Source organism: Triturus cristatus, chromosome 8, assembly GCF_964204655.1.
Source record: "Triturus cristatus chromosome 8, aTriCri1.1, whole genome shotgun sequence".
Taxonomy (NCBI): domain Eukaryota; kingdom Metazoa; phylum Chordata; class Amphibia; order Caudata; family Salamandridae; genus Triturus; species Triturus cristatus.
The window spans coordinates 188,962,327-188,987,961 of NC_140591.1; the positions used below are offsets into that span (position 1 = coordinate 188,962,327).

A 25,635-nucleotide genomic window follows, 5' to 3' on the forward strand; every position below is an offset into this window, starting at 1 on the left:
TATTATTCCCAATAGAGCCAGAGTAGGTGTAATTGTAATTTGAATTCCTACGTGCCTTATCAAAAATCCCTCCACCTCCCTAATCAATGTAGAAAGTTGAGGGCAGGTAGCAAAAATATGAATTAAATCCGCCTGTGATTGATTGCAACGTGGGCATTGTGTCCCTAAAGTACCACCCCATTGTGCTATTCTAGCTGGTGTATAATACAGACAGTGTAGGGTTTTATAATGCTGTGATTGTAATGGTGCCGAACAGAGCACTGTATGTCCCAAATCCAATGATTCCTGAAAACAAGCAGTCTCAATACCCAATTTCGTGGCCCATTTGTTACCATATTTATCAAGATCGTCTTTTTTACCAGCTGCGAGGCATGCATAGAAACTGCGTATCTTGCAGTCTCCTCCCTTCTCAATCTTATCCAATATTTCATTATTCTTAAACCCTATAATCCCTCCTCGCTTAGTATTTAGAAAACTTCTCACCTGTAAATATTTAAAAAAACTCCTACTGTCTATTTGATATTTAGTTACTAAATCAGCAAACTGCACAATTCCCTCCGACCCGACAATATCCCCTATCCTTCTAATCCCTTTGTGTTCCCAAGTTGCAAAGACCGAGTCTGCGAATATGTCCCCTGGCCAGGACTTATTCTTAAACAAACGAGTATATCTATTATATCTACCCATCCCAGATTTTTTCAGGAAAGCTGTGCAGATATTAACGGCGGCAATGACTGTCTTAAACCTCGTTCTTTTAAAATAAGAGAAATCCGTGCAGTTTAAAAAACAATTCTCGGCCTCCGCCCCCAAAACTGTTGCATACACCTCGGTTGACATTCTAGAGATTCTAGGATGTACCCCGCCGCCAATCAATCCCTGCATATATTGCAGTGCTGTAGCCAAATAATATAGCCTAAAGTCAGGAGCCCCCCCACCCTCCTCTTTCCCTTGGAAGAGTCATAAATCTATATGCCCTCCTAGTCTTTCCATGGGCCCAAATAAATCTATTTAGCAGCAGTTCTAAAGCCTGAAACCATTTTGCCCCAAAAAACAATGGTATTGCGCGAAATAAGTAGAGAAATTTGGGCAGTATAATCATTTTAATAACATTTGTACACCCCAATAAAGAAAGATGTAGGTTATTCATCTAATTTTACTTTCGCCATTAGGGGAGTTATATTCTGCTCGACTACTTTCTCCAGATCTGCCGATAATTCTATTCCCAGATATACTGCCCAGCTAACTACCCTATTATCATCACATAATACATGTGAGTTCCTTACAATTTGTGTTTTTGTTTTATTGAGGCTATAGCCTGCTACCTGACCAAAATACTGAGCTTCCAATTCTACTGCACTCATAGCGAGGGTGGGGTTAGCTGTAATAATTGCGACGTCATCCGCATATGCCTGCGTCTTAATTTCCAAGTTATTAATTGTTACCGGTGGGATATTAGCATTAGCTTCTAATCTACGCAGAAAAGGATCCATATACAGCGCGAACAAAAGGGGGGAAGATGGACACCCCTGCCTAGTCCCTCTTTCTATTCGCACTATAGCTGAGTGACCGCTGTTAACCCTAATTCTAGCCGAAGGTTTATTGTATAGGGTCTGGATGGCTCTAATGTATTTCTCGCCGAATCCATACCACCTCAAGGCAGACCATAAGAATTCCCAGGAGACCCTATCAAACGCTTTTTCGGCGTCCAGTAACAGTACCGCCATAGGATCTCCTGGGATCTCTACGGCGTCAAAGAGCGTAAGTATCTGCCTAATATGTTGTGTCGTGCCCTTACCCGGAATGAAGCCATGTTGTATAGGGCTAACCAGAGTCTCTATTATAGCCGCCAGTCTCATCGTGAGTATTTTAGAATAGACCTGGACGTCTGAGTTCATTAGGGTAATGGGCCTATATGAGGATGGTGCCAATGGATTTTTACCCTTTTTCAAAATAACAACAATATCGGCTCCTCCCCATGAATTAGGAATAGAATCCCCTTTCTGTGCCTGAAGCATAATAAATAGGAGTTCAGCGCCTATTACTTCCTTGAATACTTTATAAAATTCAACTGGGATCATATCTGGACCCGTAGCTTTACCAGCAGGAAGACTATTTAGTGCACCCATCATTTCTTCCAGTTTGATTGGTACATCTAACAAATCTCTGTCCTCCTCAGGAAGAAGCGTTGGCCTAATATTATTAAGATAGTTTAAAATTTCCCCCGAGGCTAAATCCTTATCTAATCTATATAGGTCCTCGTAAAACTGCCTAAACACTTCTCTTACCCCCGCAGGCTCCGTGACCATATTACTCTGAGCATCCGTGATCTTTTTAATCTCTGCCGCGGAAGCTTTTTGTCTAGAACAGATAGCCAATATATGCCCCACTCTCTCACTCAACTCATAGGCATCCTCTCTCTTTGTTAAATATCTGGCTGCCGCCTTGCTAGCAATGTTCTCAACTACTCTCGCTTTTAAGCTAACTATTTTTAGACCCTGCTGTTCCACTGACTGTTGAGCCTGTATCGCTAAATATAATTCTTCCTCCGCTTTAGCTAGCTCCATGATTACTTCGTTGTGCCTTGCCCTCTCCTTTTTCTGTTTATACGATGAGTAACTCAGCGTTTCTCCTCGTATACCTGCCTTAAAAGCATCCCACTCCATTCCAGGATCTGCCGTCCCCCTGTTAATTTCCCAAAAATTCCTAATCCAGGATTTCATATGAAGAATATATGCTTCCTCCTTTAGCAGGGCCCTCTCAAATGTCCAAACAGAATCCTTTCCCCGCAGGTGGCCCATTTTAACAGTTAGAGTCAGGGGGTTATGGTCAGATAGAATCCGAGGATGCTTTTGTATTTGCGATCTATTAACCAAAGAATTAGAAATCCAGAAGTAATCTAATCTGACCAAGACCCTATGAGGAGCGGAGAAAAATGTGCTACCGTCTTTAAAAGGATAAGCAGTGGCCCAAAGGTCTGTCAATGAATTATGTTTTGCCAAGTCCTCTAATGCCCTATAGGATTTTTTTTCCTACCAGTATATCCTGTTGCCCCAACCTGGCAATGAATATTGAAATCACCACAGCAAATAATCGGTTCGGGCCACAAAGCTAATTCTGTGTCTAAGAATTAAAACATTTCAGGATCATCCTCAGTGGACCCGTAAACTGAGACCAGCGTGAACCTTTCCCCTCTAAATATAATTTCCAATATCACCCATCTGCCCCACTGATCTTCTCTTTTTCTGTTTATTATCATGTCCCTGTTTTTACCCAACACGGCAACCCCCCTAGTTTTAGTCCCCTGCTTGGTGTTAGCCAATAAAAAGAACCCCAACTGCTCCAACAGAAATCCCCTACCCCCCTCTATATGTGTCTCCTGGAGACATACTAAGTCCAAATTCATTGTTCTCAGTAGGGCGATACTCGTAATCTTTTATGGACATCGTTGAGGCCACAAATGTTAATTGAAGCTATTTTGCATGTCATTAGAATACCCCGTGCGTTAATCTTATCTTAACCACTAATGAAATAATCAAACCAAACAAAAAGCAACCTATGCTGTGCTGAAAAAGACCAAATATGCTGTATTTTTCGTGTGCCCCCCCTTCCAACCCCCCTCCCACCTCCACCCTATCCCCCCCTACAGGCAAATAGGTCAACCATGACCTATGTGTGATCGCTTAAGTATGCAGTTGTCGCCTCCTCCTCCCAATATCAATATTCATGTCCTCCCAATCTGACTTTTTACCCTCCTTTTTTTTTTTTACTGACCCCCCCTGTCCTTGTACCCCAACACCTCTACCATATACTCTTTAACTTTTACTTCCGAGAAAAACATTTTCATCTGGCCTTTAGTGATTATCTTTAGTTTGGCGGGATAAAGTAAGTAAGCTTCTGAGCCTAAGGCTTGTATTGGTGCTATCAACTGCCTCAGCCTCCATCTTCGCTCTACGGTGACGTGACAAAAGTCAGGCCTTGCAAAAAAGCTACACCATTAAATGTGCGCTTAGAATCTGGCTTTGCTCTCTCCAATATCTGTTGTCTTAGTAAAAAATTGCCTACAAACGAAAGTATAGCTCTAGGTCTAATGTCCTGTCGTAGATTCTGGTCTTTCCTAACCACTAAAGGAAACCGATGAGCTCTTTGAATTTCGGTTTCCCATTGCCAAGCAGAAAGCTCTGGAAAAGCGCCTTTTAGCAAGTTGACCACAAACATCCTGACATCTTGGCCTTCAATCCCCTCTTCCACCCCCAAAAGTCTTATGTTATTGCGGCGCTGCCGATTTTCATAGTCCTCCAGCTTCCACTGCATGTCCTCAGAGACTTTACTTTGCTCTTCCTTAAATCTCCGTATACTACTCAAATCGTCTTCAAGTCTCCCCGTTCTTTCTTCCACCTGCGTGACTCTCTCAGAAACCTCTTCTTACAGTTTATTCATTTTCCTTAGTGAGTTATGGATTTTATTCAGCCCTTGCCTCGACCTCCGAGCCTCAGCCCTTGCCTCATTCTGCATACTTTTAAGAGTACTGAATAGCAAATCCATTGAGGTTTCTTGTGATTTTGGCTGATGTGATTCCTCCCCCACAGGTGGAACAACCATATTAGTAGCCTCATGGTATGTCTGTGAGGTAGCTGAATAGTCCCATGATAGTTTTTTTGTGGGGTCAGGTGGGCTTCCTAGGGAATTCGGTTTCCTACGTGATCTTCGCTTCTTTAAAGTACATTTTTGGGGCGCAGAACTACTTCCTGAGACGGAGGTCTCATCAAAACTATCATCGCTTTGAGTTATAGGCTCAAAGTGGGGGGGCAAGATGGCCGCTGGGGGTTTGCAGTGAGTAGTCGCATCTCACTCCTCCTGACTATAGAAGAGATGGGATAAAATCCTCCCAATACGGAATGAGAGCCGGGTTCTGGCTAGGAGGAATTGACCTCAAGAACACTTTGGCTATATTTAAAAAGTATGCTGTGGGTGGATTACCTTGGAAGATAATTTGACTATTTCGGGGGAAGCCTACGACAGCTTCGGAGTGGTACATAATGCCTCCCCGTATCATCAAAGGGAGTGATGTAAGTAAAGACACCAAAGACAGCACGACGAAAGAGCAGGCCAACCGGGACAAACATGAGTTAAAATTAACAACTGGTGCAGCATCGCGAGCCGGCAATGCACTTACCGCAAGAAGACTAGCTGGAAAGAAGACTGGTGAGCCGCAAGGTACTGGTGAGCTGCAAGGGAATCCCGACGGGTCGGCTGTTTCTAGCGATCCTCGCGACTCGAGAAACCTGCGATCCGACAAGGCGGGGAGAAAAGAAACGCTATTAAGGCAACCCTCGGTATCAGAGAGTTTCCCGGTAAAAGGTACGGGTCGCCTGGATCGAGGGAACGCCGGTAAACGAGGCAAAGAGAGCAGCGCTGAGCCGCGGAATCCCCGCGAAACAGAGGTCGCTAGGCAACCGGACCAAGCGTCAGCGCTGGAACTGACGTGCACTGCTGTGGGCGGCACTACCGAAGAGGAGCAAGCGGAGGTCGAACGCCTGGAAGGATCAAAGGAAAAACCCAACTCGGGCTGGGAAACTATCGACAGAAGAAAATATTAATATGAGTCAGCATCTGGAGGCCATGGAGATTCCTGTCATACAAGGACACGGTGAGTTGGGGAATAAACAAAATATAAGACAGGAAGCGGGCGCTGAATCTGAGGTATCTCTGGAGGATGATACTCCAGTAGACTTGCTGACTAGGGAACCAGTCGGGGGGGGGGGGCGGTGGGGGGGGGGGGTGCTTCACCAGATTATTTTTTCTCAGTCAATGAGTAGCAAATATTCAAACGAGAACTTTGAAGGCCGAAGTGGAGAAGGGTTCCAGGTGAACAGCAGTTGAACACAGGTCAGTCAGTCCTAAGAGATGGGCAAGCGCCGTTCGGAAGGGACAGGCGATGGCCTCCATTGCCATTGGCCGATCAAAAGGGATCGGGTTCAGATCCCTGAATCCGGAGTGGGGGAGACGGGCGCCCTCACAGGTCCAGTGCGGTAACGTAAACTATCCCAGAGAAGCCGGCGGGAGCCCCGGATAGAGTTCTCTTTTCTTTGCGAAGGGCAGGGCACCGTGGAATGGGTTCACCCCGAGAGAGGGGCCAGAGCCTTGGAAAGCGTTGCGGTTCCGGCAGTGTCCGGTGAGCTCTCGCTGGTCCTTGAAAATCCAGGGGGGTGGCGGTGTAAATCTCGCGCTGGGCCGTAACCATATCCACAGCAGGTGAACAGCCTCTGGCATGTTGGAACAATGTACGTAAGGATAGTCAGCAAGTCAGATCCGTAACTTCAGGATAAGGATTGGCTCTAAGAGCTGGGTCGGTCGGGCCGGGGCACAAAGCGGGGCTGGGTGCGTGCCGTGGCTGGATGAGGCGCCTCCCTCCGGGGGGGAGGGGGGGCGGTGACTCTGGACGCGAGCCGGGCCCTTCCTGTGGATCGCCCCAGCTACGGTGGTCGCCTCTCCCCATGCCCCCTCCCCGGGGGCGCAGGGCTGGCGTTCTGCCTCGGCCGGCGCCTAGCAGCTGACTTAGAACTGGTGCGGACCAGGGGAATCCGACTGTTTAATTAAAACAAAGCATCACGAAGGCCCGAGGAGGGTGTTGACGCGATGTGATTTCTACCCAGTGCTCTGAATGTCCAAGTGAAGAAATTCAATGAAGCGCGGGTAAACGGCGGGAGTATGACTCTGTTAACCTTTCTCAGTCATAGTGGCCTTTACCTCCTCGTGGTCCCGCCGGTAAACTGCCTCCTTTGTACTGGACTCTGTGGAGGGAAGTCTCTGGAGGCAGGCTAAACAAGGTCTTTTGCAGGCCTAGCCTGGGAGTGAGAAATGGCGAGCGGGTATAACTATGACTCTCTTAACCTTTCTCGGTCTTAGTGGCCTTTACCAGACTGTGGTCCCGCCGGTCACTGCCTACATAGTACTGGACTCTGCGGAGGGAAGTCTATGGGGTACGCCCAAAAAAGGTCTATCACTAGCCTGATAGTGAGAAATGGCGAAGCAAACGAACACATTACCAGATGGGGTAGTTCCTGGTGAAACAAAACCCCGCTAAGATGGCGAAGGAGGCGCCGTCTTTTCACAAAATCGAATACCTCCATACCGGACATGACACACAAACCTAACATCTCAGGCTTCTCAGCTCCAGTGAGGACAGCTTTTGTAGCTATACTCCAGAGTGAGCGTTGTATGAAGCTCGGCTGTTTATGACGAAACACCACCCGCTTCCCAGCTCCTGTGAGGTTGCTTTCATAGTGGCCATACCTCTCGGAGCGAGCGTCGTTGTAAGCAAGGCCGTTTGGCGCTGATGGGCAGCATAATAACAACCCAGAATGAGCCACCGCAAGTTGGTACAAAATAGCCAAATGCCTCGTCTTCTAATTAGTGACGTGCATAAATGGATGAACGAGATTCCCACTGTCCCTACCGAGTATCTAGCAAAACCACAGCCAAGGGAACGGGCTTGGCAGAATCAGCAGGGAAAGAAGACACGTTGAGCTTGACTCTAGTCTGGCACTGTGAAGAGACATGAGAGGTGTAGGATAAGTGGGAGGCCCTCAGGCCGCCGGTGAAATACCACTACTCACTTACCCGGTGAAGCGGGGGGGGGCGAGCCCTGCGGGGCTCTTGCTTCTGGCTCCAAGCGCCCGGTGGGAAGTTTGACTGGGTCGGTACACCTGTCAAACGATAACGCAGGTGTCCTAAGGCGAGCTCATGGAGGACAGAAACCTCCCGCGGAGCAGAAGGGCAAAAGCTCGCTTGATCTCGATTTTCAATATGAATACAGACTATGAAAGCGGGCCTCACGATCCTTCTGACTTTTTGGGTTTCAAGCAGGAGGTGTTAGAAAAGTTACCACAGGGATAACAGGCTTGAGGCGGTCAAGCATTCATAGCGACATCGCTTTTTAATCCTTCGATGTCGATGTCTTCCTATCATTGTGAAGCAGAATTCCCCAAGCGTTGGATTTTTCACCCACTAATAGGGAACGTAAGCTGGGTTTAGATAGTCGTGAGACAGGTTAATTTTACCCTACTGATGATGTGTTGTTGCAATAGTAATCCTGCTCAATACGAGAGGAACTGCAGGATCAGACATTTGGTGTATGTGCTTGGCTGAGGAGCCAATGGGTCAAAGCTACCATCTGTGGGATTATGACTGAACGCCTCAGAAAGTCAGAATCCCCCCCATAAACCGTAACGATACCGCAGTGCCGTGGAGCCTCGGTTGGCCTGGGATAGCCGGCCTCTCTCGGGGGGCCGGTGCGTAGAGAAGCTCACTTGGGGACTAGAGCGCGGACGGAAGGGGGCCGCCTCCATCGCCCTTAGTGCACCGCATGTTCGTGGGGCACCCGGTGCTAAATCATTTGTAGACTACCTGATTCTGGGTCAGGGTTTCGTAAGTAGCAGAGCAGCTACCTCGCTGTGATCTATTGAAAGTCATCCTCTGAGCCAAGCTTTCGTCTCTCTGTGCGTGTCCTTACCTAGAGTTCTGTAAGCCCAGACTACGTGGGGGCTTAATAGTCGAGAAAAATGGGCTCCCTGGGCAGGCCGTTGGGGAGTAGCTGTGGCCTGGGCTTAACCCTCCTTGGTTTCAGCCGAGGGTCCGGTTGCTGGGGACAGGGTGTCCACAGGGGGTCCACCGGGGGCTCAGGGAGGCTCTCCCCGGCCTGGCTAGGGTTCGGAAGCTGGGCCCGGGGCTGGGGCTCGAGCTCCGTCCAGCGGGCCCCGGGGTGCGGGAGCCTCCTGTCCTGCAAGTCAGCCGAGGGTCTGGGCGTTCATCTGGGCCAATGTATGCTCTCCCCGGCCTGGCTAGGGTTCGGAAGCAGGGACCGTCCCGGGGCTTGAGCTCCGGCAGGCCATGGGGTGCTGGAGCCCCCCTCAAGTCCTGCAAGCCAGCTGAGGGTCCGGTGGTGGGCCGGGCCTGCTCCCGGGTCATCACGCTTTCCGAGGAGTGAGCATGAGCCGTGAAATTTGGTCTCCCGCCTTGCCTACCCATAGTAAAGCCTGAATGCTGAGCACAACCAGAAAGGTAGCTGGGCGCCACAAGTAGTAGCTCGCCGGAGCGGGGAGAAGGCCTGAATCCCGCCTGCTGACCTGTTAGGCCAAGAGATAGTGCCGGCCTGATTACACCGGTTACTACGCCATGGTGGGAGGTTAAGACGCCTGAGCCCCCTGCATTTATAGGACAGCGCTGTCTGGATAAACGCCCCCCAGGCACTGAGACTGCTGGCATTGGCCCCGATGACAGGGCGTCAGGATAAGCAACAGGCCCAGCCCTGATATCACCATCCACGCCAGCACAGCGAGAAAGGAATATGCTACTTACCAGTATGCATCTGTTCTTGGCATGTAGAGCTGCAGATCTACACACTTGTGCATAGATCGCCATCTGGTGTTGGACCCGGATGTTTGCAGTTGTTTTTCCTCTTGGAAAGTCTTTGGAAGTCACGAGGTTGGTGACTCTTCCTTTGGATCGTATTGCGCATGGGCTTCGGCTCCATCCTCAGATTGTTTTTCGCCAGCAGGGAAAGATGGAGCGTAGTAATAACCGTGAAGAAACCCATGTGTGGTATCTAAATAAGATAAACTGGAACAGATAGAGGCAGCCGGGGAGGCGGGTGGGCGTGTATAGATCTGCAGCTCTACATGCCAAGAACAGATGCATACTGGTAAGTAGCATATTCCGTTCGAGGCATATGAGCTGCAGATTACACACTTGTGCATAGATTATATAGTAGTACCCATCCTTAGCGGCGACCGCCCGTATCTGTTGCAGTGGTTTGAAATAGTGTTTTGAGTACAGCCTGGCCCACACTAGCTTGCTAGTTTGCACATCTACACAATAGTGTTTAGTGAAAGTGTGCGGTGTTGACCATGTAGCTGCTTTGCAGAAGTCATTTAATGGGATGTTTCCTAGAAAAGCCATTGAAGCCCCTATTTTACGTGTAGAATGGGCTTTAGGGGGAACTGATAGCATCCGTTTTGCTTTGTGGTAGCAAATTTGAATGCATTTGACAATCCACCTAGCTATCCCTGCTTTGGAGATGGGGTTGCCCTTGTGTGGTGGATAGAAAGATACAAACAGTTGTTTGGTCTTACGGAAAGGTTGTGTTCTCTTGATGTAGTCGAGTAAGGCTCTTTTGACATCTAGTGTGTGAAGAGCTCGTTCTGCAACGGTCTATGGTTGCGAGAAGAATACTGGTAGTTCTACAGATTGGTTTAGGTGAAAGGGAGAAATGACTTTGGGGAGGAATTTTGGGTTGGTACGGAGAACAACCTTGTTATGGTGCATTTGTAGAAAAGGTTCTTGAATGGTAAGTGCTTGTATCTCACTGACCCTTCTGAGGGAAGTGATGGCTACAAGAAAGGCGGTTTTCCATGTTAAGAATTGAAGTTCACATTTATGTAGTGGTTCGAATGGAGGTCCCATTAGTCTTGTGAGAACGATATTTAGGTTCCACACAGGTGAGGGTGGCACTCTGGGGGGAATTATTCTTTTAAGGCCTTCCATGAAGGCTTTAATGGCAGGTACTCTGAAGAGTGAGAGATGTTGCCTGTATTGTAGGTAAGCTGCTATGGCTGCGAGGTGCAGTCGACTGGACGTATAGGCGAGATTGCACCTTTGTAGGTGGAGTAAGTAACCTATGATGTGTTGAATGGAAACATCTAGGGGATCGACGGTGTTGTTGTGATAATAGACAACAAAACGTTTCCACTTGGCGGCGTAGCATGCTCTAGTGGTAGGTCGCCTAGCTTATTTGATGACGTTCATACAGTCAGGGGGAAGATTTAGGTAACTGAATTCTAGGACTTCAGGAGCCAGATCGCAAGGTTGAGCTGAGCTGGGTACGGGTGTCTGATCTCTCCATGGTTCTGGGTTAAGAGGTGTGGAGAGAGGTGTAACTTTTGGTGCAGTACTACAGAGAGTTCCAGCAGTGTGGTGTACTACGGTTGTCTGGCCCAAGTTGGAGCTACTAGGATTAGTGTGAGGGAGTGTTGTTGTAGTTTGCGCACCACTAGTGGAATGAGTGGGAGAGGCGGAAAAGCGTACGCAAATCTGCCTGACCAGTTCATCCATATCGCATTTCCTTTGGACAATGGGTGTGGGTATCTGGCGGCGAAGCTTGGGCATTTGGTGTTTTCGTGGCTGACGCAGAGGTCTATCTGTGGATGCACCCACATTTGAAAGTACGGGTGAAGAACTTGCGGTTAGAGTTCCCACTCGTGGATTTGTTGTGTTTGTCTGCTGAGCAGATCCGCCACAGTGTTTTGGACTCCTGGGACATGCTGAGCTAGGAGAGTATGGCCCATCTCCATAGGCTCTGTGCTAGTTGGGAGAGCTGTGGAGAGTGTATGCCGCCTTGTTTTTGAATATAATACATGGCTGTCATGTGGTCTGTGCGGATTAGGACTGCCTTGCCTGAAATCTGGGTTTGAAAAGATTTAGGGCTAAGAAGATTGCTAGTAACTCCAGATGGTTGATATGGAGTAACTTTTGTTGAGGTGTCCATTTGCACTGCATGGGATGTAGTAGATGAGCTCCCCAGCCGGAGAGCGATGCATCTGTTGTTAGTACAATCTGGGGAACCGGGTCCAGGAACGGGTGACCTGTGGAAAGGTGTGTGGTGGTCCACCACTGCAGAGAGCGATGGGTACGAACGTCTACCGACACCAGATCTGTTAATGGACCTTGGGCCTGGTTCCACTGGTGCGCTAAGCACTCTTGGAGAGGACGCATCTGGAGTCTTGCGTGAGGTACTATGAAGATGCAAGAGGCCATAATCCCTATTAGTTGCATAAACACTCGGGCTGGAAGGGAGTGCTGTGCCATGAATTTTGCGCGTAGTGCCTGAATGCTTGCAATCCTGGCAGGATTGGGGTAGGCTAGCGCTCTTGAGGTGTCTATGGTGGCACCGAGATATTGTTTTATGTGGGATGGTTGTAGATGGGACTTTTCGTGGTTTACCGTGAAGCCTAGATGGTGAAGTAGCTGGATAGTGGTTTGAGTGTGTTTTACACACTGATTGTATGAACTGGATTTTATCAACCAGTCGTCTAGGTATGGGAAGACATGAATGTGTTGTCTTCGCAGATGTGCTGCCACCACTGCTAGGCACTTGGTGAATACTCGTGGTGCGGTTGTGACTCCGAATGGGAGTACCTTGAATTGGTAATGTTGGCCGTCCACTATAAACCTGAGGTACTTCCTGTGAGCGTTGTGCACTGGAATGTGGAAATAAGCGTCTTAGGTCCAAAGTGGGAGTCGTTTTGGGAAAGCAGTGGAAGTACCTGCTGAAGCGTTACCATGTGAAAATGGTCGGAATGTATGTATCTGTTTAGGGGTCGGAGGTCTAGGATGGGCCGTAGAGTCTCGTCCCTTTTTGGTATGAGAAAATATAGGGAATAGACCCCCATATTTTGTTGGTTGGTAGGAACGTGTTCTATTGCCCTTTTCTGCAGGAGGGAGATTACCTCCTGCTTTAGGAGTATTAGATGTTCTTGTGACATTGGGCATTGTCTGGGTGGAATGTTTGGGGGGGGGAAGATATTAGTTCTAGGCAGTAGCCTGACCGAATTATTTGTGTCAACCATTTGTCTGAGGTGATGGTAGCCCAGACAGGTAGGAAATTTTGGAGTCTGCCCCCGACCGGAGTGGGATGGTCTGGGGGGAGTGGAGGTAAGTCATTGGGTAGATGCGGTGGCAGAGCGGGCGGTATTTGTTTTGCCCCTGTAGCTGCCTCTTTGGTAACCCCTTGTAAAGGTGGACTGAGTAGGGGATTTATATGAAGTAGAGGCGGTGTCTGAGGAGAAGCCTCTGGATGTGCTTCGAAAGGAAGAGCGGCAAAAGGAGCGCCTGGGAGGGTGTGATTGTAAGGCTCCCATCGATTTTGCCGTGTCGGTGTCCTTTTTCATTTTCTCTAGGGCCTCATCCACTTTCGGGCCAAACAGATGTTCCTGGTCAAAGGGATGGTTGAGGATAGAGGCTTGTACCTCCGGTTTAAAACCTGAGATCCTTAGCCAGGCATGGCGATGGAGGAAGACACTAATGTTGATGGCCCTGGAGGCTGTGTCTGCCGCATCTAGGGCACAACGTATGGAGGTATTGGTAATGGTTTAGCCCTCCTGAATTAGCTCGTTGGCCCTAGCTTTGTATGTATCAGGGAGATGGTGCATTATGGCTTCTAATTTGTCATAATGGGCCCTGTCATGCCTGGCCTGTCATACCTGGCCTGCTTGTGTATTTGCGATACGCCACATGTTGGCAGCTTGGGATGCAGTATGCTTGCCTGATGCGTCCAAGAGTTTAGTCTCTTTGTCAGGTGGTGGTGCTTTGCCTGACGCCTGGGAGTTGGCCCTTTTACGTGCTGTGGATACTACCAGAGAATCTAGTGGCGCTGGCCCTCTGATGTAGGAGGGATCTGTAGGGGCCGATTTATATTTCTTTTCAATGCGCGGGTTAATGACCCTGGCTCTGACTGGGTCTTTAAAGACCTTCGGTGCATGTTTTGTAACGCCTGTGAGCATAGGCAATATGGAGGTGGTCCTATGTGTAGTGTCAAATGTATCGAGGAGGAAATCCTCCTCCACGGGGTCGGTATGTAGATCTACCCCGTGATAGTGCGCTGCCCTTTGTAGGAGATGGTTGAACCCCAATGAGTCTTCTGGTGGGGAAGGTCTGGAAGGGTAAAGATCGTCCTGTGGGACGTTAGGGATATCAGGGATATTATAATTGTCCCATGGGTCTGGGGATCCTGTGGGAGTGGGTTCTCTTGTAGGTACGTCTTGGGGCACGTCTCCTCGTGGAGATCGGTGTGGGGGAATTTGGACCCACATCGAGGGCACTTTTTAAAGGGAGTGCTTTCCATTAGCCAGGACCGGAGCTTGGGTAGGCCCGAAGGCCGTCGTCGACGACCAGAATCGAAGGTCTTGCCGATGAGAGGCGCGTCGAGTGGGGAGATCGCGATCGAAACAATACCTCGAATTGAGGTGAGGATTGCGCGTGGATACTCGAACTGGAAGCTGTTCGGAACCGGAGCGCGAAGATTACATCCGAGCCCGATGGCGGAAAAAAAAAAAATCTGAGGATGGAGCCGAAGCCCATGCGCAATACAATCCAAAGGAGGAGTCACCAACCTCGTGACTTCCAAAGACTTTCCAAGAGGAAAAACAACTGCAAACATCTGGGCCCAACACCAGATGGCGATCTATGAACAAGTGTGTAATCTGCAGCTCATATGCCTCGAACATAGAGTTATTGGTCTCACCCAGAGGCCTCATCACCCTGAAGATTAAGTACAGAGCTGTAGGCGACCACGCTGAGCGCTTGGCGGTAGCTGCCTCCCCATCCCAAAAGTCATGAATACCTTCGATTTGAGGTGGAATGCACTGAAAGAAATCCAGTGGCGCGCTTCCGCCGTGAACCACCCCCCCCCAAAGCGCCAGAACTAAAAAAGGTGTGCAAAGCAGATAAGGTAGCAACCTACCTTGCACGCTAATACTTTCAACCAGCGCTCTTTAAGCCTTGCGTACAGAATTCACGGCCTATTGAGCAGTAGACAATTAGATTTGGGTGACATCCAGAGGGGGCAGCAAAGAGCTCTCCTCTGGGTCCTACATCTCAGCAAACCTCCCTACTATTTAACACAGTATACAGGTAGAGGCATCTTCTTTGGGGCAAGATGGACAGGGCAGATGGGAAGCAGACCAAGAACCCATTTGGGGTGCGGGAAACGACCCGGATGCAAACGGAGGACCACTCGGTATTCGAAGCCCCTGTAGACAGTCAGGACGAGTACTGGAAAACAATTTTATTAACCATGAAAAGCAGCCTCACATCAATTGATGGAAAAATAGGTGCCATAAATTCCCACATTGACACAATTGTATACAAGATAGAAAAGCAAGACCACCGATCACAGAGACAGAAAATAGAATTTCCGAACTGAAGGATGGCGCCTTGACTAGTAACGAGCAAATATCTTAGATGGACCAACTACTAAAGGTCATCGCAGCCAAAAACGAAGACTTAGAGGCGCGTTCCCGACGGAACAACTTGCGTGTACTAGGTCTTTCAGAGACAACCAATACTGGCCGCATGGAAGATTTTATCGAAAAGCTAATCCGTGATCTGTTCGGAGCGGAAGCATTCTCTCAACACCTAGTAGTTGAAAGAGCGCATAGATCACTAGCCGCACGTCCCCCTCCCGGAGCACCACCGCGCCCGGTGATAGATTCCTCAATCACCACGACAGGGAAACACTGTTACGCCTAGCACGGGAAAAGGAAGTAGTAGAATATGAGAATACTACCCTCTCCTTCTTCCCTGACTTTACATAAAGTGTCCAAGAGGCGAGAAGAAAATTCGCCACTGTTAAAAAGAAGCTGCAAAACGCAAGCATCACCTACGCCATGTTATATCCGGCGCAACTTTATGTTGCGCATCAAGGGAAACAGTACTTATTCCACAACCCTCAATACGTTGATGACTTCTTAAAAAGAAATCTGCAAGCAACATCTGCGGCGGCTTCAACAAGATCCAGATCCACGTCTCCGCTGTCAAAGCTGGACAAAGAATGGTATAATACGTTGTGTCCCGCTGTAACAGAAGTAGAATATATAGATTAAGGTACTCTTTCCTGCGACTGCGTAACATGATCAAGGCCAGGCGAGCCTGCATGGACAATACCCAGAAAGAAATACTAGACTCACTGCACTGGCTGGTCGGCACCAGTTAGACTACTTATGGTTATTATTGACTGCCTTTGGATTAATGATGGCGAAAACACTATTGTAGCCCGGACACTCCCCCCTTCCCCCCTGCACTCGTTCATTCAGTGCTAGACTATGGTCAAGCGGAGCATCAAGGGCTGATGGTGTCAAAAGGCCCCCTAGCTTTACCCTCACGGGTGATCCCCTTCAAACTCCTATACACTTTATAGCTACGTAGTTAGGGATGTATGCCAGTGTGTTATGTATACTGTTGTGTTTTCAAGTAGTAATTACGATGGGGTGGGAATGTATACCTGACAAGTTGGGGAAGTCGGAGTGGGTGGTGGGAGGGAGGGAACTGCCAGACAGTGTCAACTGTTTATTGATAAATGCTATAACCCAAAGCAAATTCACTGCTTAGATATCAAGGCAACAATAAGTAGGCCCATGTTCATCAGATGCACAGATGACCACAGACTCCAAGATGCAGGTTAAACTCCATTGCATAACATGAAATGTCCGGGGGGGCTAAATAACCCACGTAAAAAGCAACATGTCTTGGGGTACGTAGACAGACATCAAGTACAGATTGCTATATTACTAGAAACTCACTTAGACCCAGCCTTTACCTCCAACTTCGCTTCCCGAGGGGCATCACAGTGTTGTTTTTCATCCTACTCTACATACTCAAGGGGCGTTGCAATTCTTAGTAAAAGGAACACGCCGTTTGCACTAGGCGGCACACTACTAGACCCCTAGGGCCGATACTGTCTAATGTAGGGACACCTAGCATCTCAGGAAGCCAACACTGCGAACTGTTATGGCCCCAATGTAGACGACCCCCTTTTCTTCCCAACCCAGTGGGGCAAAATACTTTCAGTAGGATCAATGTATCTACTCTGGGGAGGAGACTTTAACACAACAATAGATAGGTCCCACTCAACCACACAACACTATACCACCATGCAAAGACAACAAGTAGGGATCATTACCGACAATTATCTCCTAGACGCATGGCGATATTTGCAACCCCCTGGCCTGGGAAGGCACATATCACTCTGCTGTATACTCCTCATGGTCTAGGCTAGATTATTGGTTTGTCCCGAAAGGCATGGGGAACAGGGTAGACACTGTGGCGCATCTAGCAACGACATATTCAGATCACTCCCCAGTGAAGATGGTACGGTCGCTTCCTTCTAGTCAGGTTCCCTAGGCACAGTGGAGACTAAACCCCCTGCATTTACTAGACACGGTCTTCAAAGCTGAAATTGGGCAAAAGATCCAAGAAGTTTCTGAACGGAACACAAACTCCGTGCCTAATATTGTTTGGTTTAAATCCTTTTATTAACATTTTGCACATTATTAATAAAACATATAGTCAGAGCAGCGCTCATGCATCAAGTGGAAGAAGAAAGAAAAGTGATTGCCAGTAGTAAGATGCACAATACCCAGTAGCAACAGGCCTTTGGGACCTTATACGTGTTTAGCCATGCAACAGTTGGTGTTGTTGCACTTAGGATATTGTGCTGCATAACTAAATACTTATAAGGTTCCAAAGGCGAGACCTATTGGCTGTGCTAATGCTTGTTTTATTTTATGTATTTTACTTAATCTTGCATTCCGTAAGAGTGCTAGCTAATTCCAGGGTGTTGTTTTTTTGTATTTTTTCAATGTAGCAGATTACTCTTCTATAGTACATACTTTGAACGGAGTTCTTCATGTGCTCTTAATGAGCAACAATTGATAAGTCTGGATTGGAGGCTGAATGCAGTGCTTGTTTTGACGGTGCTTGTCAGTGGGTTAAACAGGTGTTCAGAATGCATGGTCATCCAATCCTTGGCCCCTCTGCAGGGCACACAGAAAATGGTCACATATTTTAGTTGCAATTGTGATTCAGTCCAAATGTGTGCGATGAGGTAGTGACCACAAGAGGGCGCCAGATTGCACCTGCCTTTAAACGAGCCTTGCTGATAGAGGTAGGGAGGCGCAAAAATAGTATTCGTACCTGGAAATATAAAACTACTTGCACCTGGGCTGGGATTAGCAGGGCAAGAAGAGGGGTGAGCAGCAGCCACGTCTATGCTTGCATCTCCCATTTGCCCTTAATTAATCTTCATCTTGGTTTCAAGCATTTTCTTGCATTCTCCCCAATGAGGTTTTTCTATGGACATTCCAATATTTAATTAAATCAATAACGAATGTGTACTACAGTTCAGAACACCTCCAAGGATCGAACAGAGTGTGTTTCTCAAGTAAGGGACAAGAAAAAAATCTAAATCTTCTTAAAATAAATCTACCCATCAGCAACAGAAGACCCTGAGATGCTGCGAGATTAAGGCCCGGATAACTACAATGCACAACCACACTCCCATGAAGGAGCACAAGCCACATCTATGCCAGAAATCAGAAACCAACCCACCAGTGCTCAATTTGAGCCGGTGGTTTCCGGTGCTCTGCACTGGCAATTGTCAGCACTGGCTCTAGTGACAGTTCCCACATGGTGGCGCGGTCTGTCGAATTCTGATATAAGCATAACAATATTTAATAAGTTAATATACAATTTGAAAAAAAAATACCTGCAAATTATATTTATAGCTTTACGTGGCCTAGAACAGTCCGAATTGTCACATTTGTGTGATGGTTAGTAGTTGTGTTGTTACCTTCACTGGCAGAGCCAACGGGGCAATGGGTGGAGCAGGCTGGTAATCACTTTTTTCCCCTTACTTTTTTACAAATTAATCACTGCCACCCACCAACCTTCACCCCACCTGTGCAAGGGCTCCAAAGAAACCTACCAAGGAGTTTTTGTGCAGTTTGTGGTAAAAAGGTGTGAGGCACAGTATACAACATATTAATTGTAGGATAATAACCAAAATGAGAAAATAGGATTCTATAAACAGGCCAGCAGGGCAGGGAGTAATCGGTCTACAAAGGAGCCCGACTTGGAAAGGCAGGTTGGAGGTGTGAAATGGGAGTCACAGAAACTGTATTTCAAAAGGTTTTTCTCGAAGACTGCTGCTCACGGAAGGCAGTTTTCCTCTGTTCGTGCTTTAAATTAACAGATGGGCCTTGGAATCCATCTTGACTTTAATAAATGTGTAGGCCTCTTTTGCCTGCAGGCCTTCGTGCTCGGCTGCTTTCATGCTTGACTAATGCTGGTTAATTTTAGGTTATGTACATTGATTAACAGTAAAATATATCAATGGTCCCTAAGTGGGAATGACAAGATCAAACACAGCATTTTATTCAGAGCTCGAGGGTCTGCAGCGTATAAAGAGTGCAGGGGCGTTTATACAACAGAGGGAGCTGCCACGTGGTGGTTTAATCTGGGCCGCCATTGCTCCGTATTTCTCTTCTTATCGACACAAGCATGAACGTGAACGTCAGGAGACACGTCTCTACCATTTGCCACAACTGGAACATGCTGATGCACACGCATGGATGTGGTTTGTATCTACCTCGCGAGGATGAAAGGCTGGGTTGGAACCTGAGCCCCGCAGGTCGCGCTACATCTGTGCACAGCCACCCGTGTTTCAGGCCTTGAGATTCACAAACAGTTGACTTATCGTGTCTGTTTTGTGAGGTCATGTTAGCTCTACTCTTTCGTGTTTCTAAGGGTCAGGCGTGCACGGATATCTGATGGGAAGCATTTGGGTCCTGGCCGTAAAGCGGGTAGAAAAGAACGCAGATTCGTATGAATTTTATGCTCTGCAGCACTAGAAGTCGGCGGGGTTATTTAAGCACTAGGTAGGGAGAGTGGCTTCTTCTAGGCCCAAACATCTTTTTGCTGCGGTTCCCTCAGCAGAGCTTGGAGTCTCTTCCACGCTTTAGCGCTGAGCATCTTAAACGGTGACGTTTTTTTTTTGTTTTTTTTTAGGAGTTCCACACACTTGCAAACTTGACTTATACATACATAAATTAAAATGGAGACAGGCGGAGGGAAACTAAAGCCGCCATTAACCCCTTGGAGTGCTCAAGCACCTCCACGCCTGATCTTACAGGGCCCCAGCTGCCTCCAGGAGCAGGCTGGCAATGGGGCATTCAGGTGGAAACGTAGCCCGAAAGGTTAATGCGCCCCCGGTGTGCGCAAACGAGCATCTGCTCGACCTCTTTACGCACTAGACTTGCGCAAAGACATAGAAGAACAAGTTACTTACCTTCGGTAACGATGTATCTGTAAGAAACATTAGTTAGTTAGATTCCTCACCTTAGAATATCCCCAGGCGTCAGACTGGATCCGGAAGATTTTTCGTCAGCAATACCCCTTGCGCGTCGCTAGGCGTCGTCTGCGGCTCCGCGTCTGTCGTTGGCGTCGTGCGCTGGAATGACGTCGGAGTACTTACACGCCGCCCTCGCGCGCTGACGTCAGTTCTTTGTACATAGCTTTCCGCGCCAGGAACGCAGAGCCATGCAAGAGACCGACACTGGTGCCAAAAAATCTAGGGGCCTGAAAAGGATAACCTTAACCCTAGATGTCGGTTCGCAGAACGGGGAGGATGGGTGGGTCGGTGAGGAATCTAACTAACTAATGTTTCTTACAGATACATCGTTACCGAAGGTAAGTAACTTGTTCATCTGAAAGAAACACGTTAGTTAGATTCCTCACCTTAGAATAGATACCCAAGCAATACCAACCCCGGTGGTGGGTCTGCGAACCAAGATCACACCAGAAAGTCCTGGAGGACGGAACGGCCAAAGAAGCCATCCCTCCGGACTTGGCTGTCTAGGCAATAATGCCTGGCAAATGTGTGTAGCGAAGCCCACGTTGCCGCCTGACAGATATCCTGCAAAGGGACTCCACGTCCCAAAGCAGTAGTAGCCGCTGTGGCCAGAGTAGAATGGGCTCGCAGCCCAACAGGAGGGACCTTTTTTGCCAAGGAATAAAAGATTTTTATGCACAAAACGACCCACCGGGAGATGGTCTGTTAGTGCACAGCTTTCCCCTTCTTAGCACCCACGTATCCAACGAAAAGTTGGTCGTCCACCCGGAACTGTTTAGTGCGGTCCAAATAAAAAGAGAGCGCACGTTTTGGGTCCAGACGGTGGAGCCTCTCTTCCTCTTTGGAAGGATGCGGAGGCGGAAAGAAGGTGGGCAAGGTGACAGATAGCCCAAGATGAAAGGGGGTCACCACTTTCGGTAGAAAGGAAGGACGAGGCCGAAGGACAACCTTGTCCGGATGAACAGATAGAAAAGGAGGCTTGGACGAAAGAGCCTGGAGCTCACTCACCCGTCTAGCCGAGGTGATGGCTACCAGGAAAGCAGTCTTAAGAGTCAGAAGACGAAGAGGACAATTGTGAAGAGGCTCAAAGGAAGCTCACATCAGAAATGTGAGAACAAGCTTCAAGTCCCACTGAGGCATTACAAAAGGGACAGGAGGGAACGTGTGAGTAATGCCTTTAAGAAAGCGTGACACTACAGGGGACTTGAAAAGAGAGGGCTCATCAGGAAGCCGCAAGAAGGCAGAGATGGCAGCAAGATAACCTTTCAAGGTGCCCAAGGCAGAGCCCTGCTGGGCCAAAGAAAGAAGAAAGAAGAAAGAGGAGAACCTCAGAAAGAGGGCCGGAAAGGGGATCCACAGCCTTTGCTGTGCACCATGCCACAAATTTGTTCCACCTGCAGGCGTATACCGATTTTGTGGAGGGACGCCTGGCTGCCAGAATAACATTACAGACTTCAGGAGGCAAGTCAAATGGCATCAACTGCCGCCGCTCAATCTCCACGCATGGAGGTCGAGGCTGGACAGGTTCGGGTGGAGGACCGTCCCCTGCTGCTGCGACAGAAGATCCTCCCGAAGGGGCAGGCGTATCGGAGGATCGGTCAACATACTGAGTAGCTCGGGATACCAGTACCTTCGTGCCCAATCCGGAGCCACCAAGATGACTTGGGCCCGGTCGTGCCTGATCTTCTTCAGCACTCTGGGCAGAAGTGGTATAGGCGGAAAGGCGTACAACAGACAGCAACTCCACTTGCGACGAAAAGCGTCGCCGAGCGAGTGCCGCCTTGGAAATTCCAACGCGCAGAACTGCTGACATTGCGCGTTCTCGTCTGTGGCGAATAGATCTAACCAAGGCTCTCCCCACTGCTGAAAGAGACCTTGCGCCACTTCGGAGTTCAGACGCCATTCGTGATCCATCATGCACCGGCGGCTGAGTTCGTCTGCTCTGGCGTTCAGAGAGCCCGCCAGATGTTGAACCACTAGGGTGACGCCCTGGTGTTCCAGCCATGTCCAGAGGCGCAGAGCCTCCTGACAAAGGGTCCACGACCCCACCCCGCCCTGTTTGTTGCAATACCACATGGCGGTGGTGTTGTCCGTGAACACCTGCACGACACTTCCCCTGAGAGAGGGAAGGAAGGCTTTCAGTGCAAGTCGGATCGCTCTCAGCTCCAACAAGTTGATGTGGAGACGAGACTCCGCCGGAGACCAGAGGCCTCTGATCTCCGCCTCTCCCATATGGCCACCCCATCCCAGGAGGGACGCGCCCGTCACTACGACATGCTCCGGTAGGGGTAGGGAGAGGCTCTTCCCCGTGACCCAATCGCGGTCCGTGAGCCACCACTGCAACTGCTGTGCAGTGCCCTCCGAGATCAAGACATGGTCGGACAGGTTGCCGTGACGCTGGGCCCACTGAAACTTCAGGTCCCACTGCAGAGCCCGCATGCGCCGCCTGGAGTGATGTACTAGTAGGATGCAGGAGGCCATCAGCCCCAGAAGCCGCAACACTAGCCTGACCGAAACCCAGGATAGAGGCCGAAAGATGGGAATCAGGGCCTGTATATCCCGGACCCGCTGTTCCGGTGGATAAACACGGAACTGCGCCGAATCGAGAACCGCTCCGATGAAGAGGAGCTTCTGAGAGGGGCTCAGGTGTGACTTCGGCACGTTGATGGAAAACCCCAGCAAATGCAGGAGATCCGCCCTAGTCTGGAGGTGGGAGACGACTGCCTGGGGCGAGCCCGCCTTCAACAACCAGTCGTCGAGATAGGGGAAGACTGGAACCCCTGATCTGCGCATATGAGCTGCGACCACCGCCATCACTTTCGTGAACACCCGAGGGGCACTGGTGAGGCCGAAGGGGAGCACGGTGAACTGAAAGTGCTCCTGACCCACTGTGAACCGCAGGTAACGCCGGTGGGCCGGCAGGACGGGGATGTGGAAATATGCGTCCTGCAAGTCCAACGCTACCATCCAGTCTCCAGGGTCGAGGGCAGCTAGAACCTGAGCCAAAGTTAACATTTTGAACCGTTCCTTCTGGAGGAAGGCATTGACGTTCCTGAGGTACAAGCTAGGGCGTAGGCCCCCCTTGCCCTTCTTGGGAACCAGAAAGTAGTGGGAACAACAACCACGACCTACTTCTGGGCTCGGAACGCGCTCGACGGCCTCTTTGGCCAAGAGGGCCGAAACTTCCTCTCGCAGGAGATGCAAATGATCCTCCGAGATACGGCGGTGCTGCGGTGGCATGGCTGGAGGGGTCGTCTCGAAGGGGAGGGAGTAGCCCCTTCGGACGATTTGCAGCACCCACCTGTCCGAAGTGATGGTACGCCAGTGGAGCAGGTGATGGCGAACCCGTCCTCCCACTGGCGAGGAATGGGCCGGAAAGCTCGGACTAGGAAGGCTTGGAGGCGGATGCTGCCGGGGTGGATGTGGACTGACCGCGTCGTCCTCCATTACCGCCTCGGCGGAAACCACGTCCGCGACCGCTTGCAGGCTGGTTCTGCGGCCGGTGGCTAGGCGGACGTGAGGAGGAGGAGCCCCTTCCTTGGCCACGAAAGGAGCGAAAAGCGGAAGTTTGTGGCCGCGGGGCCGAGAGGCCCAAGGACGTGGTCGTAGCCCGGGAGTCCTTAAAGCGAGCCAGCACACTGTCCGCTTCCTCGCCAAAAAGGCGAGTGCCATCGAAAGGCATGTCCATGAGAGTGCTCTGGACATCCCCGGAAAATGACGTGGACCGCAGCCAGGCGTGACGTCTAAGCGCCACCGTGGTAGAAATCGCCCTACCCAGCGAGTCCGTAGTGTCAAGCCCACATCGGATTGCATGACGTGCCGCATTTCTCTCCCATGGGCCACAGCTTGGGTGAGTCATGTCTTGGCCTCCTCTGGACACAGGGGTAGCACGTCCTCCACCGTATCCCACAGAGAGTGGGAAAAACGGTCCAAGAGACAGGCGGTGTTTAAAGACCGCAAGCCCAAACTGAGCGAGGAGAACAGCTTCTTACCGAACTGTTCCAGTCTCTTGGAATCCCGGTCCGGAGGAGCGGACGGGAAGGAGGATTGGGAGGTAGAGGCCTGGATAACCAGACTCTCGGGGGTGGGGTGTTGGGACAGAAAACTGGGGTCGCCCGGAGCAGGGCGGTGGCGCTTGGCAACGTTCCTATCCACAGGAGGGACTGTGGAGGGCTTGGACCAGGTGCCCTGCAGAAAGTCAATGAGGGCCTCATTGAATTGCAGCAGAGGCTCAGTGGAGCTTGCTGCAGACTGAAGCACCTCGGTGAGGATGTTCATCCTCACAGCCAGGGCAGGCAGCTCGCCGGCTTGCGTAGCACCACAGAAAAAGCTGCACCCTCCTCCGAAGCCACAGTCTGAGGAGAGATGAATCCAGTGTCCGGTGAGGTATCCAGACCACTGGCCTCCCCCAGTTCATCTGCCCAGTCCTGAGAAAGTTGACCTTGGAGGGTCATAGGGTCCTCAGACCCCTCCCAGTCGCCCCGGTCATCCGATTCCTGGTACACAGGATGAATGATCGGAGCCGGACGATAGACAAATCGTGTCCCTAGCGGCGCCGGATGCGGCGTCGATGGACGCCGCACCGGCGCCGGGTCCGGACCGGGGCTAAACCGGGGAACGACGTCGACCGGAGTCGGCGTCGGAGGTGGCACCGGTGTCGACGCCGGCGGAGGAGGCGTGACGAGGTCGACCGGCGTCGACCTGCGGCGTCGGGGCCGGAGCCTCCAACGGCGCCGGGACCGGAGTCGCCGGCACGCAGGGTCGCCCAGTCGAGTCCGTGGGGCCCGAAGGCGCGCCAGCGGGCGTCGACGGCAGAGCCAAGCTCCTCATGGCCGAGAGGAAGGCACTGATCTCCGCCGGCGTCGCGTCAGTCCCAGGGACCGGTGGGTATGGGGACTTGCGCGGCGCCTGCGGCTCCGACGGAGCCGCGGGGGTGGAACCACCCGGACCCTCGGCCGAGTCGCGCGACCGGCGAGGGGAGTCCGAAGAGCGATGCTGCCTCTTGGACTTCTTGGATCGCTTGGACTTACCCGAAGAGCCAGACGATCGATGGTGTCGACTGCGGCTCCGAGTGGCGGATCTCGAGAAGCTTGCGGGACCGCTCCCGCCTAGCTTTGGAGGTCAGGGCCCTGCAGTCGGAACACGACTCCGCGTCGTGGTCGATGCCCAAACAGTAGAGGCACCGGCGGTGGTGATCGGTCACCGACATCAGTCGATGACAATCATCGCAAGCCTTGAAACCAGGCATCCTACCGGCACCAGATGTCGATATAGTGACAAAAGAGTCAAAAAAGATTTTAGTAAAAAAAGACTAAAAAGGGGTAGCTCTCCCGGATCGGCGCTTACTGGCGCGGAAAAAAGAAGAACTGACGTCAGCGCGTGAGGGCGGCGTCTAAGTACTCCGACGACGTCATTCCGGCGCACGACGCCAACGACGGACGCGGAGCCGCAGACGACGCCTAGCGACGCGCAAGGGGTATTGCTGACGAAAAATCTTCCGGATCCAGTCTGACGCCTGGGGATATTCTAAGGTGAGGAATCTAACTAACGTGTTTCTTTCAGATTGTTAATTTCCCACATGCATCATTTAGACTACAGCAGAGTACTGTAGCACAATATGTGCACTACCGTGCACTTTTAAACCGCAATTTCTGGAGTCAAGCTGTCAATTTATT

At 50.2% G+C, this 25,635-nt stretch overlaps 1 protein-coding gene and 1 pseudogene across 1 annotated transcript in view; one reads left to right on the forward strand and one right to left on the reverse strand.

Moving 5' to 3' along the window:
* MORC3 (MORC family CW-type zinc finger 3) overlaps window positions 1–25,635 on the reverse strand; it is a 684,179-nt gene that overhangs the window by 347,863 nt on the left and 310,681 nt on the right. The gene's annotated exons all lie outside the window — the stretch shown is intronic.
* Window positions 6,273–8,489, forward strand: LOC146801803 (28S ribosomal RNA; annotated as a pseudogene).